Below are 17,715 nucleotides of genomic sequence, written 5' to 3' on the forward strand. Positions count from 1 at the left end.
ATAAATAGTATGTAACTTTATCAATAAAGAGACTGAGCCTCATTGGGGATAACTACCACTACTACATCCAAAAGCATGTGGCTAGGAAATGGTGAAGCCACGATTTGCATGCAGTCTGTCTGGTTCTGGTATCCACATTTTTCACTATTAATGGACTAGTTTTTCTGTTTATTTGCTTGTTTTATTTTTTTTAAATCAAGAGTGCAAAATCCTTCCAACATATAGCAATATGAAATTGCTAGTGTGTGTGTGATTAAAGCACTATTATGTCAATAACAATTGATATATGCTCGTAGAACACTGTCTTTGATTTATGATAAACCAACAATAACGATTACAAGCTTGTGATCATGTAATTTTAGAACCAAATGTAACTCTGGATTCTTGAACTATTATGGAAGATAACCCAGTTTCAATCATTCTTTAAATATATTATGACATATTAAGTCACAATGTTTAAAATATTCACAGATGTCCCAGACTCCTATACTAAATGTATCTGATTTGAATCACCCAATTAAATGCTTAAGTCCCACAATTTCAGCCTGGTAGTCTAATGCACAATATCAAATATACCTAAAGACACAATAGCAAATGGGATAAGTTTACTTCATGATGCATTTTATTACCAATTTCAAGAAATGACATAATGAACCACCATCCACCTTTTACTTAATGACCCAAATCTTCCCTCAAGTACTCCCAATGATGTTAAAATCACTACACATTAAACAGATGAAAATCCCTGTGAAACAAGTGAATGTATTTTATATTTGTCTCTAATAGTAGCTTTCATTGTTATGTACCTACTTTCACATCAAGTCTGTCACATGATTGGTTAAATTAAGGAAATCATCATTTTTTTACCCAATGCAAAAGTTGATTTACATTACATCATGGTGACTGGAGAAGGAAAATTTTAATTAAAGATTGACGAGTAGACAAATGCTTATAAAATTATAGAAACTCTCAAAAGCTTCTAAGGAAAACCGGATGCTAAGTTTATTCACTGTTTTATGTAAAAATGTATTGATTTTAATAACACTATTAACACAATCATTTCTCTTATAAATCATAAGAATCATTTTGTACATTAACAAGTTTAAGATCCTCTTTAAGTAATTAGTTTAAATATAACCTAATCTGAATTTAAAATATTTTCTTACTAAATATACAGGGTATCCCCCCAAAATGTATATACACATGAACAGCTGATAGCTCAATTTTGAAAAACAAATATATTTTAATAAACACTATCTTTATCATTACTCAAAATGTGTGTATACATTTTGGGCACACCCTATATTTTAACTCATCCACAATCTATTAATTCTTTCCAAATGTATTGCCAATTTTTCCTTAACATTTATTAAACAAACAATCCCTGCACAGCTGGTGTGGCTCAGTGGTTGAGTGTTGACCTATGAAACAGGAGGTCATGGTTCAATTCCCAGTCAGGGCACCTGCCCAGGTTGCAATTAATGATTCTCATCAAAGGTGGAGAACTCTTGGCTCAAATTATTAACATCAATCATAAAAAGGGGTATCAAATCCCCAATCCTTCAAAGTCCCATGAACTTATGCATATTCATAATCTAATCAGAGAAAATTTAATGTTTTACTGAACTTTAGATGTATTTACATGTATATATTATAGCAATTATAAACAAAATGTAAGATAATTTCTAACCATGGCCTACTAATGATAAAATAGCATAAATATTCAACAAAATGATAAAAATTCATCACAGGTACTAGTGATTCAAGGCAAATTCCAGTGAAATCGGAACGACAGGGCACATGATAAGGCTGAGGAGTGGTTCAGGTGAGCCCGATTTAAATGGAGGCACTTATCCAGGCAGCCTGAGACAGTGAACCAAATTAGAAATTACAAAGCTATTTTCCCATACCTCAATAAGACTTTGAAATTATTCATTTTTTTAAAATCTAAGCCTGGCCTGGCCGGTGTGGCTCAGTGGTTGAATGTCAACCTATGGACCAGGAGGCCATGGTTCAATTCCCAGTCAGGGTACATGCCTGGGTTGTGGGCATGATCCCCAGTGGGGGGCATGCAGGAGGCACCTGATTATCTCTCTCATCATTGATGTTTCTCTCTCTCTCTCTTCCTAAAATAAAATAAAGTGTAAGCCTGCACAAACACACAGGGAATTTAGCATGTGTGGTATGACATACTCATGTTAAGACACAAAAATATTTCAACTAAATAATATTCCAAATACAACTCCAGATAAAGTAATCACTACCCCACCCTGTTTAAACCTAGGTTTTACTACTTTTGTGCCTCAGATGGAAAACAAAAGACTGAAGAAAAATCTTTGTCAGAAAAATAAAATATTCAGGAGTTTATAAATTCAAATGACTACTTACCCAGCCTCTAGTCCAGAAGGATTCAAGGGTTACCTGAGGGGGAGGGAAGAAGATCGTGATCAGAATCACCTGGAAACACCCTCCCTCCTGATGATCTTCTTCCAAATAGGTTGCATTCACAGAACTGTTCAAAAGTGGGGTGTGTTTTTTTCAATAAAATATACACAGAGCCAGGGTTTTGTATAACCCAATTAGTGAACTTAACCTTAACTTTCTTTTCATGTAAAATAAATGTTATCTCTAGAAGTAGACAAGAAAGAGATGATGGAAACTTAACTTTTAAAATGTTGAAATGACTTATCCTGCCATTTTGTTAACAGCCCTGTCTCAGCTGAATAGAATGAATCCATTAACTAGGTCTGCTTGTCTCAGGAGAACCCTCTACATTTTATTCAAGATATGAACTTCACTTTTTCACTAAGTCTAACTTGAGGTCATATTTGTTCAAGGGGATAAAAGATGACAGCTTGGAACGATGAAACTAAACCATAAATGCGCTAATTTAAGGTATTTACTGTTTCCATCGGGTCCAATTGCCCCATTCCACAGAGGAAAGAAAAGGAAGGAAGGAAGGAAGGAAGGAAGGAAGGAAGGAAGGAAGGAAGGAAGGAAGGAAGGAAGGGAGGGAGGGAGGGAGGGAGGGAGGGAGGGAGGGAGGGAGGAAGGAAAGAAGGAAGGAAGGAAGGGGAGAGAGAGAGGAAGGAAGGAAGGAAGGAAGGAAGGAAGGAAGGAAGGAAGGAAGAAAGAAAGAAAGAAAGAAAGAAAGAAAGAAAGAAAGAAAGAAAGAAAGAAAGAAAGAAAGAAAGAAAGAAAGAAAGAAAGAAAGAAAGAAAGAGAAAGAAAGAAAGAAAGAAAGAAAGGGAGAAAGAAAGAATAGGACTATTTTGGAAGTTCAGTTCTTGGGATGTTGCCTAACTAAGCGGATAATACTTACAAGTAGCAGTGTTGACTATGGGTTCTTGCCCAAAAGACATGGGCACAGTGTTGAGGTCGTGCGGGGTGAGGGTTGAGGAGTGAGGGGTCCCTCTCGGTGTGACATCTGGACTAGGCATTGGTGGGGCTGTGTGCCTGAGGCGCACCCTTGGGCTCCTTGTGGTGCCCTCAAGGAAAGGACACGCAGGACAGCGGGCCCAGGGAGGTAGAAACTTCTTGGGAAGCGCCTGGTTCCTGGAGCCAGGCAGGCCCTGCGCTCCCTGCAAGGGCACCTGCTGGTTGTGTCTCCAGCCTGAGGCTATACAGTCCCCTGCACCCCGCCTAACAGAGAAACGCAGGGACTGGCGCATGGGCTGCCCCAGCCACTGGTTCCGGCCATTAAGTTCCAGCCGCTCTGCACCAGCCCGAGCGCCCAGAGGCCTCGCCATTGCTGACCGGTGGAAGCGGGTGGCGCCCCGCCTCAGCGCGTCTCATCCTTTCCTGAACAACCTCGTCAGAGCACCAAGAGTTACTTCCCCTTGCAAGGGTCCACCAAGGACCTGTGCTGAAGCTCGGAAACCAAATCGGATTAGCAGCGCCCTAGCAGGTCCCAGGACCAGGACCGCCTAAGGTTGAGGTGAGAAACTGGCTCACAGTTTTCCACTCAAAACGGATCCTGAGTCAAACATTCCACATCGTCCCCAAGCCCTTTCTGTTGCGACCCCCACTTCCCTCCCTCCCTCCCTCGAATACACTGAATAGAACAACAAAGGATGCCACTGTGTTACTATTCCCTTCCCCCACTTTCCTCTTTGGATTTTGTTCTTAGTCTAATTTCCTCTCCATTTCTTTTTCTTCCTAGCTGTCCTTCGTGATACACGAAGGCCACAGCGGCCATGGATCTGATCCCCCAAAACCCTTAATAGAACAGCTTTCAGATCAAATTTATTAAAAGTCTACTTGGGTTGTTTCTCTAACTTCTCAAAGTGTCAGGTGAACCTGGGGTGACCCGCACAGCACTGCAGTGCTGGACGCTGAAACCATAGCTTTCTTTTTCTTATTTCAGTCTGTTTCTATGAAAGTTCTGCTTTTCCATCCAAAATCCTCAATGAATAGGCTCTTTTCAAGTAATCATGGAATTTTATCACCCATTGAATCTAAGCCAAGGTTTCTCAATGTCAGCACTACTGACATTTTGGGCAGGATAATTGTTTTGAGGGGACTCTCCTGTGCATTGTAGGATGTTTAGCCGCTTTGGCATCTACTAACTCGAAAGAAGTAGCACCCCAAAACTTGTTACAATCCAAAATATCTCCAGATATTACCAGTTTCTTTGGAGCAGAACCACCTCCCCTTCCCCTTCAAGAACCACAGATCTACTCACTCATATGAGGAATCTGAGTAACAAAATAAACCGAACAGAGTGGATCCAGAGACATGGAAGCATGGAACAGAGTGCAGAACCTTGGAGGGAAGGTGCGGGAGGGTGGGTGGGTGGGAGATAATCAACCAAGGACCTGGTATGCATATATGCATGGCCCATGGACAGAGACAATGAGGCAGTGAGAGCCTGGGGCAAGGGGGCGGGGGCAGGCTGGAGGACTCAATGGGGGGAAAATGGGGATATATGTAATACTTTCAACACTAAAGAATTATTTAAAAAGAAAAAAAAAGAACCACAGATCTAAACCTTTCAAGTACTGAATTCTACAAGTAACTTGGACAAATCTACTTCTTTACATTGTAAGTTATTCCTAGTGTGCTTTAAGTGGTAAGGAGACAACATTGAGGGTTTTCCTGGGGCTATCATATATATTTTATCTACCTATATTATTCAAAACTGAAAGCAAATGGAGTGCGTGGTAATTTCTTTACTGGCATTTTATGTTTTATTTCCTTTCCTTGACTAACAGGAAGCCAAAAAAAAAAAAAATTAGACTGTATGTGAGGAAATGGATGGATACACTACAAGAGAATTATAGATCACCTGAACAGAAAATGCATAAAAAATTTACAGGTTAAATCTGAAAAAAAAGGGGGGGGCGGGGGGAAATGCACTATACTGTGATAGACAAGGTTTCAGACCTTATTTCATCTATAAAACCAACTTAACGAAAATGTGTTATACATTAAATTAAAATACATATAATTTATTTTCTGATAAAAGGTCTAATACCAGTCCTTATTTTCCTTAATATGGGGGGAAAACTGCTCTAAAATAATTATGTTAAATGTATTCATATAACTTTTAAGAGATTAATTCTATCTGTGGCAATGAATTATGTGAAACAAAGTTTTTAAGTAGCTAAAATAAAGACAGCCAATAAAGATTATGGAATTATCACCATAAACTGGACTCTGTTTAGAGCTCTTGCTTTGACTCACCTCCATGGACATCCTGCTAAAACTTGCTCACTCTCCTGGCAATGATTTCACTTTACCATTCATAAATTCTCCATGTGTCTTCAACTTTTCAAATTTCAAAGAACTTTCAGATCTATTACCTCATTTATTACTCATAGGTATCTAAAATAAGTAGGAAAAAATTTGTCTTCCATTTTAGAAAAGCTCTAAAAATGTAAGCCCTTCCTCAACAAGTCAGTAAATAAGAGCAAGAATGCATGTCTATTTTTATCTTATATTCTTTCATCCTGTCCCAGACCCACACCTGTTCTTCATCCTCTATTCTTTCCACTCTTCCAAACTGACTTAATGCCGTTCTTTACTTCACTGACCTGGCTGATACCGACAGCTGTTTATGAACTCTCCAAAATACACAGTAAGACTCAACATACTTAATAAAGAAACTCTCTATTCCTTGTTGAGACTTGAAGACTCAGAAATTTCTAAACCTGGATTCAAGCTCAGACTAGAGCCACCTTATTCTGTGACTTTGGATAACTCTGGAGTCTCAGTTGTCTCATAACTATCCATAATTTCAAGATCAAAAAGATACATGGGAAGGCTCTTCTCTTGATGAACTTGAAAACTACCCAATCAAGTATACGCCAGATAATCTTAAGAATATAGAAAATTTCACTTTGCTAATGAGAATCTATGAAATTTTTAAAATAGTTCTTTTAATATGCCTTTTATGAAAGCAGGTGGTTAGCAGACATAAAGAAGAATGAATAAATAAGAACAAGAAAGGAAGAGAGAAGGAAGCTGAAAATCTTAGGAACTTTTTCTGCATTTCTCTTCAGACAATAAAGTAAAAGGATAGATGGGGGCAAAAAAAATAAAGGAAAAAATGTTTCACCCAAAATGACTGCATAGCTGTTTGGTAAGCTTCAAAACTAATTAAGAGAGCTAAATAAGAAAATTATTATCTTCTAGGAATGACAGAACTTCATAGCCAGAGCACAACTAGAGGTCTTTTAATCTAACCCTCTCTTCAATCATATTTTGACAAACTGCAGTCAGCAAATGAAGATCATTGCTGACGATGGTGAAAAAGTAGAACAGGTAAAAGCAAAGAGCATCATTAGACACTGAGGCAGCATGAGACACAGTATGTTTCAATACTGAACATCTAATATAAGGATGACTGAAAGGCGAAGTTTCACTGTACCAAAGTGTGTGTTAAGGTTTGTGGGTATGTGTGCTGTGCACAGGTGTGTTTCATAACCACCTAGACTTCTCCAGCACAGCAGATCCTATGTGAGTAGAGGATGGTGACCCTTGTGATTCTCACAGCCACTCCTCAATATTTACAACACCTGCCCCATACTCCAGCATCTTTCAGAATAGTGAATCTCAACCCTGGCTGTATATATAAACCATGTGTAGAACTTTAAAAATAACAGTGCCTGGGTACATAGATTCTGATCTGTATGGACCTGCAATTGAAAAAGCTCCTCAGTCAGGATTGTACTGCCAGGATTGGAAACAATGGTTTTAAAATGATCTCCTTGAAGAATCAGGAAAGTAAAAAATAAAATAAGGAAATCAGGTTAAAAATAAGCAATAATAGAAAATTGAGGGAATTTATGTGCTTTAATTTATATACCTTAAATTTATATCTTAATCTAAAAATTAATATTATATATTAATATATAGTAATACTGTATATTAACTGATGTCATAAGTAAAAAAATGCAGGAAAATATCTTTGTGACCTCAACATGGGAAAACCCACGTTCCTGATGAAAACCATGGAACTGAAAATCATACATGAAAAATTGCTGTGTTTGAATAGATCAAAAGTGAAGAGGTCTGTTGAATGAAAAAGACCACAGGAAAAGGTAGCAGATAAAAGCCAGGAAGGAGCCGATTGTGGTATGTAACACTGCCAAGGGACCCAAGTCTAGAAATGGACTCTTTAACACGTAGCGTGACTAGTGAAATATAAATTACTTGGAATTAAGTAAAATAAAAAATTCATTTCTTCATTGCAACTAGCCATATTCCAAGTGCTCACTAGTCACATGTGGCTAGTGCTATTATATTAGCACAGACATAGAACACTTCCATCACTGCAAAAAATTCTTGGGGCTTCCACAAATTAACTGGAAAAGAATAGCAAACATGATAGAAAAATAAAAAATTAAAACACAATAAAAGACAAGTCAGAAAGAGAAACCCATGTAGTTAAATGAGTTGCTCAAATTTACTAGTAACAAAGAAAAGCAAATTAAAAGGTTATACTTCCATACTTATTGATGTTGATGTGGTATAATATCAAGTGTCATCAGGGACATAAAGAACTAGAAATCCTCATGAATAACTAGAAGGAACATAAATTGTTCTGGTTTTACTGGGAAGCAGTATACAGTCAAAGTGAGTATATGTATAAATTCTTTCCTCATGGTCCTACCTCAGAGAAATTCTCTCAGTTTCATAAAGGTATTTATACAAGGATATTCATTGTAGTGCTCTATTTAGTTCCAGAAAGTTGAAGGCATATGCATACTGGCAATCCATTCTTCTAGGAACAGATAAGCAATATGTAGTGAATATGCACTGTCAGATACTATGGAGCAATTAGATATAATTCTTTAGGTAAATTTACATAGAGAAATATGAATAAATACCTAAATATATATTAAATATATTATAAATATACTAGTATTCCAGTGCACAAAATTCATGCACATTAAAAGGGAATTAATTGCCCTAACTGGTTGGGCTCAGTGGATAGAGCATCGGCCTGCGGACTCAAGGGTCCCAGGTTCGATTCCAGTCAAGGGCATGTACCTTGGTTGCGGGCACATCCCCAGTGGGAAGTGTGCAGGAGGCAGCTGATCGATGTTTCTCTCTCATAGATGTTTCTAACTCTCTATCCCTCTCTATAAAAAATCAATAAAATATATATATTTTTTAAAAAGGGAATTAGCAGAGATATTTTAATATTGCTATTTTCCATTTCTCTATAATAGAAGTGTGAGAGATGAAAGAAAATTAGTAAAATATATGAAAATAATATATAAATTTATTAATAAACAGTAACAAAAGGATATAACAATAACAGAGACATGATATGAAAACGACAAAAACATGATATGAAAACAACAGAAACATGATATAAAAACAACAGTGATGCAAACAATGACTGATAAAGTGATTAAACTTATTCTAGTATCTCCCTGTACACTACATTAAGAGTGAAAACACTTTCAGAGTGCTTGACTAATTTCCCTTGTGATGAAGTATTTAGAACTTTAACTGTAACATCACATGCTCTTCAAACTCGAGAGAAAGCAACATATAACTGACCATGTGTGAAAACGGGTTCAGGTAGGAATATGCCTACTTTGTCTAGAGTTTGTCCTTGTGATTTATTAATAGTCATCACAAATGCTGGCATCACGGGAAACCATCATTGAATCAATTTAAATGGGAGGCCAGTGTCAGATGGGGACAAATTAATTCTTGGAATCAGAACAACCTCTCCCTCTGCAGATCCTGTTAATACTTCAGCTTCGATAATGTTAGGTCGTAATCTTTTGATAATAAATCTGGTATCATTACAAAGACCCCATTTACTATTGCGATTTCTCAATAGCATGATGATTGCACCCAATTTCAATTTTAATTTATGAAACGGCATTCCCGAAAGAGTAATACTATTAAGAAATTCGATGGGAAAATTTTCCTTTTCAGCATCATCTGTGGAATCAATGGCATCATCACTCAAATATGTGTGAAAATCTCCATCGAGTATATCCAAAATTTTCATTTAATTTTTGAACATGCTCATTTTTTGACAAAGAATTGCATGTTTGGATATATTTTTAATATGATCTATAGTAGTGGTTCTCAACCTTGGCTGCACATTAGAATCACCTGGGAATCTTTTTAAAATCCTGATTTCTGGGCCTCATCCTCCAGAAATTCTGTTTCTTTGTTACTAATGTTGTGGCCCCACCCCATAACAAAGAAACAGAATTTCTGGAGGATGAGGCCCAGAAATCAGGATTTTAAAAAGATTCCCAGGTGATTCTAATGTGCAGCCAAGGTTGAGAACCACTGATCTATAGATATAGTATTTCCAAAGGTAGCTTCAATAATAGATCCATTACAAATCATTTCAGTTCCATGCTTGGCTCCGAGGGTGGGTTCCTGCCTGAAACCTCACTCTCTAGGAAACAGCTAGGGGAGGGCGTAGCCGTTTCCAAGGCGACCCCTGCAAGACTGACTTCCTTCCGATTGGTCACCGTTCTGGCCGTGATGTTACACCCAGGGTTTTTATATAAGTAGATATTATAAAAAGTACCAAACAGAATAAAGATATTAAAATATTTATATAAATTAAAACATGCATTTACAAAATAACTATATATTGTGGAGAGTGGCTACAGCGTTTGGACAGGTTCAAGCCTCAGACTAATGAGAGGGCACAATCCGCTCATGGCAAAGCCACGTGCAAGTCCCAGCACAATTATAACCAAAGGCTATAGTTGTAAGCTTTACCTTATGGTCCAAACCTGTGTGATGTGGGTTTGATAAGAGTTTGGGTGCATGTAATTGAATGAGATTTGAAACCTGTGAGAACATTGTAAACATCTTGCCCTTGCCATTGTAAAAACCATGCCCTTACTTTGCCTCGTGGAATCTGGCTATAAAATAAAGACTCAGCTTGCAGGCCATGGCACTCTCTAATGAGAGGGCAGTGTCCCACCTAGGCCCAGCTTTATTCTCTTGTCTGTCTTTTCTAATTCTTCACCGCCCCACCCCCCTTAGGTTCACCCATAGCCATGCTGGCGCAGCACAATATATTTTGTAATATATAGACAAATATGTATATACCTATATAAATATATATGTTATATGTATACACACACACATACATACATACAATAACAAGCCTATACTGGGGGGAGAAAATAGGAGTAGAGATAGGAGAAAAGGGAAACCAAACAAAACAAAGATTAAAAAAAGAAAACACACAGATCAATGGAATAGAAGAGAAAGTCCAGGGCTCAGAAATTCACCCACACATATAGGCAATTGATATTCAACAAAGATGCAAAGTCAGCTCAATAGAAAATAATAGTCTTGAAACAAATGGGCGCGTGTGTGTGTGTGAGAGAGAGCGAGCGAGAGAGAGAGAGGAGAAAAAGAAAAAAAACTCAACCCATACCTTGTACCACATATAAAAATTAATTCAAACTAGACTATAAAGCTAAATGTAAAAACTAAAACTATAAAGCATTTAGAGTAGAAAACCTTTGTGACCTGAGTTAAGCAAAGATTTCTTAAATATAACACCAAAAGCATGATCTATAAAAGAAAAAAAAAAGGTAAATTGAACTTCATTAAAGAAATTTTGCTTTTCTAAGACACTATGCCATAAAGAAAAAAGCATACATCAGAGTGGGAGAAATATTTCCAAAATATAAATCTGATAAAGGACTTCTATCTAGAATATATAAAGAACTGTTCAAACTCAATAATAAGAAAACACAATAGTTAATGGGTAAGTGGTTTAAACAAACACTTTGGCCCTCGCCGGTTTGGCTCAGTGGATAGAGCGTGGGCCTATGGACCGAACAGTCCCAGGTTCTATTCCAGGAGCCCTGCCTGGACCCTGGTTGGGGCGCATGCAGGAGGCAACCGATTGATGTGTTTCTCTCACATTGATATCTCTCTCTGTCTTTCCCTCTCTCTTCCACTCTCTCTGAAAATCAATGGAAAAAACAGGTGAAGATTAAAAACAAACAAAATAAATAAATAAACAGACACCTTGCCAAAGAAGGTACACAGATAGCAAATAAACACATGAAAAGATGCTCAAAATTGTTAGTCATTAGGGAAATGAAAATCAAAACCACAATTGTACCACTAAACATGTATTTGAATGGTGGCAATTAAAAGACTGGCAAGAGCCAAGTATTGGTGAGAATGTGGGATGCTTGCACAATGCTAGTGAGATTGTAAAATGGCACATCCATTTTGTAAAACAATTTGACACTTTCTTTAAAAAGTAAAAATTCATCTATACAACTCAACTATTCCATACCTAAGTATTTACACAAGATAAATTAAACATATATCTACACAAAGACATACATGGTTGCTTATAACAACTTTATCTGTAATAGACAAAACTATAAATGGTCCAAATACTTATTAACAAATGAATTGATAAACTCCATACAATGCAATATTACTCAGCAATAAAAGGTAGGAATTATTGATACACTCTACTACATGGATGGATCTCCAAATAATTACAATGTGTGAAAGAAGCCAGACAAAACTAATGCATACTGTATGATTCAGTTTATAGAAAATTCTAGAAATTGCAAGCTAATCTATAGTGATTAAAAATAAAAATAAAGACCCATAGTTGGGAGACTATAGGGAAGGAGAGATTACAAGAGACAAAACAAAATTCTTTGGACTGATGGATGTGCTCATTATCTTGATTATAGTAATGGTTTCACAGGTATATTCATATGTCAAAATGCATCAAATCATACACTTTAAGTACGTCTAATCTGTCTTATGTAAATTATACCACAATAAAGTTGTAAAAAACAAAGAATGAAAACAAGAAAGGAGCTTTGCATGGCGCAATATTGACTGATAATATTCCATGAACAGAGAAAGATGAGTTTAGGTGCATCCCTCTGCACCTAAAGTCCTATAAAAATATTCTAAATTTAAAAATCATGCTTGTCTAGAAGATCTACTCAGTGCTCTCAATTATGGAGTCTCAGAATCAGAGAGTTCAGTGCTCCACTAGTCATTCAGTGCTAGTTAACCTTACTATGATTATGGGAGAAATGATCTGCCTTTGAGAGGCAAGCATTAACACTATAACCTAAAAAAAAAAAAAAATAGAAGCAATTATTGGTGTCCTGTACAGCTAAAGTTTGGAGAGATTTTAATAGTGTTTTAAGAACAATACTTAGATTCAGAAAATTGAGATTTTGATAGTTTATCAACCATGACCAAGCTGAATGACACTGCCAAAGTTAGTCTGGCACCAGTCCTTCTGTCTCCTTATGATCTACTTCAAAGGATTTTTACACCAATAAATAAAATATCAAGCTAGTTTTACTCTTTTTTGTAGTTAAAAAAAAACATCATCTCTTACTCTGAGCCCCTATTGAATTATCCATTTTAAACACATGTCGAAAGGAACCATATTGCTCTAAGGCTATACACACACACACACACACACACACACACACACACACATCCTTAATGAGTGCACTGTATTAGAAGATCCTCCTAATACTCTTAGGATGGGGACAACTTTAGAAAATAGAAAAGTCATGAACAATGATCATCTGTTTCCATCATTTTAATAAAATTCTAAGCTAAAATATGACATGGTAAGGATATTCAAGCCTAGAAGGAAACACTGTAAAAGAAAGTAGCAACTGAATTACCCTGCACATATTGAAGCATGTTCAGCCAGTGCCCCTAAAGAATGAAGGAGGAAAGAGAGTTCAATTTATGGTCCTACTCAAAATTACTCAGAAAAAGCTCTTCAGAGACCCTTTCTTAGAAAGAGAAGGTTATTAATTTCAGGGTAACACCGAGTCTGGGTCAAACAGAAAAATGTCACTATTCCATAGAAGAATATCCTACTAGAATATTATCAGTGATCACAGAATACCTGAACTCTTTCCCAAGAAGCAAAAAATATCTTGCAGACTGGTGCAAATACGAAGGTAGTTTTCTTCCTAAGGTGAAAACATTGATCTATTGTTCTCACTCATAAACACTGGAGTTTCAAAGGGAATTGCTTTCCATTTCAGCTTTGCTATTAACTTTATATACAACTTTACACAAATTTCAGGCTTTTCATACCTCTTGCTTTTCATAAAATTGCAACAATCTATCTTTAAAGATTAACACAAATTGTTAGGTCTTTACCACCAATATATGTTAAAAGTATTTTAAGCTCATAAAAAAGGAATGATGTCACTAACCTTCAAAAGACAGAGCTAAAGAGATGGAACTATACAGATGAAAAATATTAAAGTAAAATATTTTCAATATTTGTTTGATTGGAGGTTACTTGAAATGTATAGCTTGGAGTAATAAAATAATCTTGAGTCACTGCAGTCTTATACGGATTGACATGTCAAAAGCTTCATTAATAAAAGCCTTGTATGGCTGTCATCAGAAGATTACAAAGTGACATGCTTTCCAAAGATCAGATCAAGCAATCACACTGGGTATTATATTGTGTGCATAATACACTGTGTGTTATGTTATGTGACATTACAGTATCATTTTATGAAATTCCACGTAAGAAATACCTTGACTTTAGGTTAGAGTAACCCGATTTTTCCTAGAGTACTAAATATAAGTGGATTTTACAGAACAGTAATCCTAATTATCTGTTTTTCATTCTGCAAGGGGGAAAAAAGGTTTATTCTCCAATAGGCCTTTTTAATTTACAGTTAGCTGACTGAAATGCATGCAAATGGAAATAAAACTGCAGCCCTGGGACATTCTAAAACATGACACATGAGGTTGCTAAGGTAACCCACCAGGAGGCTGTCTTGGCATCTCCTGGAATAAAATGGGAAGAAAACATTATAGTGAACAGATGGGGGATGGGGATCTTCTGGGCCCGGTTATATAATAAAAGTGTTGCAAAAAACTACAGCTCCATGGAATTGGTTCCAAACAAAAAGAAGAGGGAACAAAGTCTATCTCTTACATTTTCAATGCTTAAATTGGGCCGGATTTATGATTCACAAGAGGGATTTAAAGCAAAGTATTTTAAATATTTACATGGAATAATTTATTTAAAGCCACTATGTGATAATATTTATCAATTTTTATACTTACCAAAAATTCAACAGAGGGCCCTAGCTGGTTTGGCTCAGTGGATAGAGCGTGGGCCTGTGGACTGAAGGGTCCCAGCTTTGATTCCAATTAAGGGCACATGCCTGGGTTGCAGGCTCCATCCCCAGTAGCGGGTGTGCAGAAGGCGACCAATTGATGATTCTCTCTCATCATTGATGTTTCTATCTCTCCCTCTCCCTTCCTCTCTGAAATCAATAAAAGTAAAAATATATTTAAAAATTCAATAGGAGTATACAGCTAAAACTCAAGGTGTAAGAGTGACGCTAACTTAGTAATATTTTGCTGTTTTGGCTGGTCTTGGGGCAGCAACAGAGTTGGCCTACAAAAATATTCTCAAAATATACCATCCCCAAGATAACAATGAAAGAAAGAAAAGCTGACACGAACAGCCATTCCACTTTAGCTCATTGTTAATTTTACATTTATCCCTGTATTATTTTAGAATTACAAAGTATTCCTTTGATAGAGGGGTTATTTCCTTGCATTTCACAATGCTGCTGCTTCTATTAAACACACACAAAAAGCTTTAGTTTCCTTTCTTTGAAGAGCTGATTCTAACATAAGGTTATTCTATAAATAGTCTGAGTCTCCTTGGCCTGTCCTTAGGCTTTTTTTCATTTCTCCTCTGTCCCTGGAGATTGAATAAGGACTCTCTGAGCTGATGAAGGACAAACATGAATCAGGCCACTTTGGTGTGCTGTGTGGTAGCCCTGTGGCTGTCACAGCTGACTCACATTTAAGAATTCCACATGCAAGCAAAAAACTCCAATAGGAAAGAGGAAAATTAAAAAACAACACCAACACCATTTTATTTCAGATGTTTATAAACGTACTGCTTTTTTTCATCACATAAAAATACAGAGTGTGCTTCATTGGGAACTGTGCCCATAATAAAATACTGGACTGTTTGATTCTGTGTCCTGGATGGCAGTAATCCAATCATTTGGATTAAATGATTTAAATTTAAATTATCAGGGCTGATTATTTTATGCTGTGTATTTATTCATAATAAAGTTATTTTGTTGTTTTGATGCAGTGGAGACCTTAAAGCACAACCGTCCTTTTAAGAAATTACTTTCATTTCAATACTTAGGCAACTACAGACCTCCATTCAGTCATGTGACTTTTTCTTAAAATCTTTCAATGTTTTTCATCACCTACAGAGTGGGAGTCTCCTTACTATAATTCATAGAGCCCTTCTCAATTAAACCCCTGGGTTTCTGTTTATGCACATTAGGCTCCAGCCTCAAGACCTTTTCATTGTCTCTGAACATATGGGGGTATCTACTTTTCTCTTTCCGGGGCATATCTGCTTCTCTGGAAACTTGCTTCGACCGAGCTCACAAGTCACATCTTCTGCGAAATAGCGCATGCTTTTCTTCTCTCCTGAGGCAGGTGGGTTTTTTTTTTTCTTGTCTTCTGTGGCACTTTGCATTTAACTAATGCAATGTGTATCACACTGTGCTGTATTTTGGAACTCTATGGAGAGTGTGGTGTTCCTCTTGAAAACAGAGATTTGTTCTTAATCCTTTTGGATCACTGGTACCTACAAAGTCTCCAGCACATAGTAGGCAAACAACAAATGTTTGCTGAATGTTGAACAAGCTGTGTCAATTATAGTGTGAAGAGCCAGAGTGAAGAATGGACCCACAATTAGTTGATTCCTAAACTTTGAATTCCATCAGTCACCTAGTGAAGTAGGTCTAGGGTTGAAACAGGCATTGCAGGTGTTTCTGACATATGAGTTTGGGAATTAAGACATAGACTATTGAAGAGTATTTCACATGGACCACGAAAGTTTTCTAACATAGAAAAATGGTTAAATGGAGGGGTGACCTGAAAATGGAGATAGTTTCCATCAAATGGCTGATCTAATTCATTTTAAGAATATACAGCAAAATGCAGTATAGATTCTTACCATTGAGTTTAAAATGTAATCTGCCTTCAATTTTATTTTTTAAAAGTGATGCCTAACATTTTGGAGAGCAAGTTATAAGGTCATAAACTTATAATCTTCAATAGATAGCAGTGCCATCTTTTTAAGGTCATAATACCATCCTTTTAACATTCAAACATGTCAGACCAAGGAACCCCAGAGTTCCTGCAGTGAGAATTTTAGAATTCTTTGTATTTGAGAAAAATGAGAGAGAAAAGTTTTTTTAAAAATGAGTGCCAAGTATATAAAAAAACAACAACACTGCAGTGCTCATATCATAGAATATGCTGATTGGGAAATAAATGCTGGGCAAAAAGTTACCACAGTTATTGGCTATATTTCAAATGGTGAAATCATTTCATTAAACCAAGCTTGTATAAAGACTTAGATAGTAGATGCTTATATACTTCAGCTTATCTATTCCTAAAATTACTCATTTTGCTAATGTGCCCCAAGGGTCCCTAAGGATCCCATGGAAGAGTGGGAATGAGTGAGTGAAGGAGGTGGAAGCTGAGTGGGTTTCTCTCCAGTCTCCTCTGCTTACCAGCCTTTGGGGATTATAACTGACCTCTCAGCTATCCACATAGTATGTGGTGTCAGGCCTGTATAGTCATAGACTACACCAACTTCTCAGCAGGATGAGCTCATACATACTAGCCTGTGATTCTCACTCCATCTCACATGTCACTACCAGCTCTCAGTAGGGAAGGAATGTCTCCTGAGCCACACATTCTTTGCTTGGTTCTGATGTTGTCTTACCTTAACTCTTGCTATCACCTCAAGGTGCAGTACACTCCCATCCCAGCCCCAATCACTGACCAGAATTATTTCATGGTGGACAGATCACCTGGATCATAATGTCACCAAATTTACATTGTGCCAGTTAGACTTCTGCTTCTCATAGGGCTCTATCATTAGCCACAAATCGCCATGATTTCTCTCCAACTCATTCAAATGACATGCAGGTAGTTATTTACTGCAAGATCCAGCTCTGCAGCTGTATTCATATTCCTGCCCTAACACATTGGATCTTTACTTCCTCTTTTTTTGTCAGTCTGAAATTGTAGGACCTCAGCATATATTATTATTAAGTCTGCATGTGCTAGGACATGATTAAGTCCTGACTAACTCATGAACTCATTGGGAAACTAATGCATTATCTGTTACTGAGTTCTAAGTCTTGCTGGGAAATACAGTCTCAT

General features: G+C 36.9%; 1 long non-coding RNA gene across 1 annotated transcript in view; it reads right to left on the reverse strand.

Moving 5' to 3' along the window:
• Positions 1–17,715, reverse strand: part of LOC139016966 (uncharacterized) — a 54,131-nt gene that overhangs the window by 15,160 nt on the left and 21,256 nt on the right. The window contains exon 2 of the long non-coding RNA XR_011472744.1: positions 2,389–2,421. This is a non-coding gene — a long non-coding RNA (uncharacterized lncRNA). The remainder of the gene's footprint in view (positions 1–2,388; positions 2,422–17,715) is intronic.

The sequence above is a fragment of the Myotis yumanensis genome, unplaced genomic scaffold, assembly GCF_028538775.1.
Source record: "Myotis yumanensis isolate MYYU_CA2020_CCGP unplaced genomic scaffold, mMyoYum1.0.hap1 SCAF_9, whole genome shotgun sequence".
NCBI lineage: Eukaryota > Metazoa > Chordata > Mammalia > Chiroptera > Vespertilionidae > Myotis > Myotis yumanensis.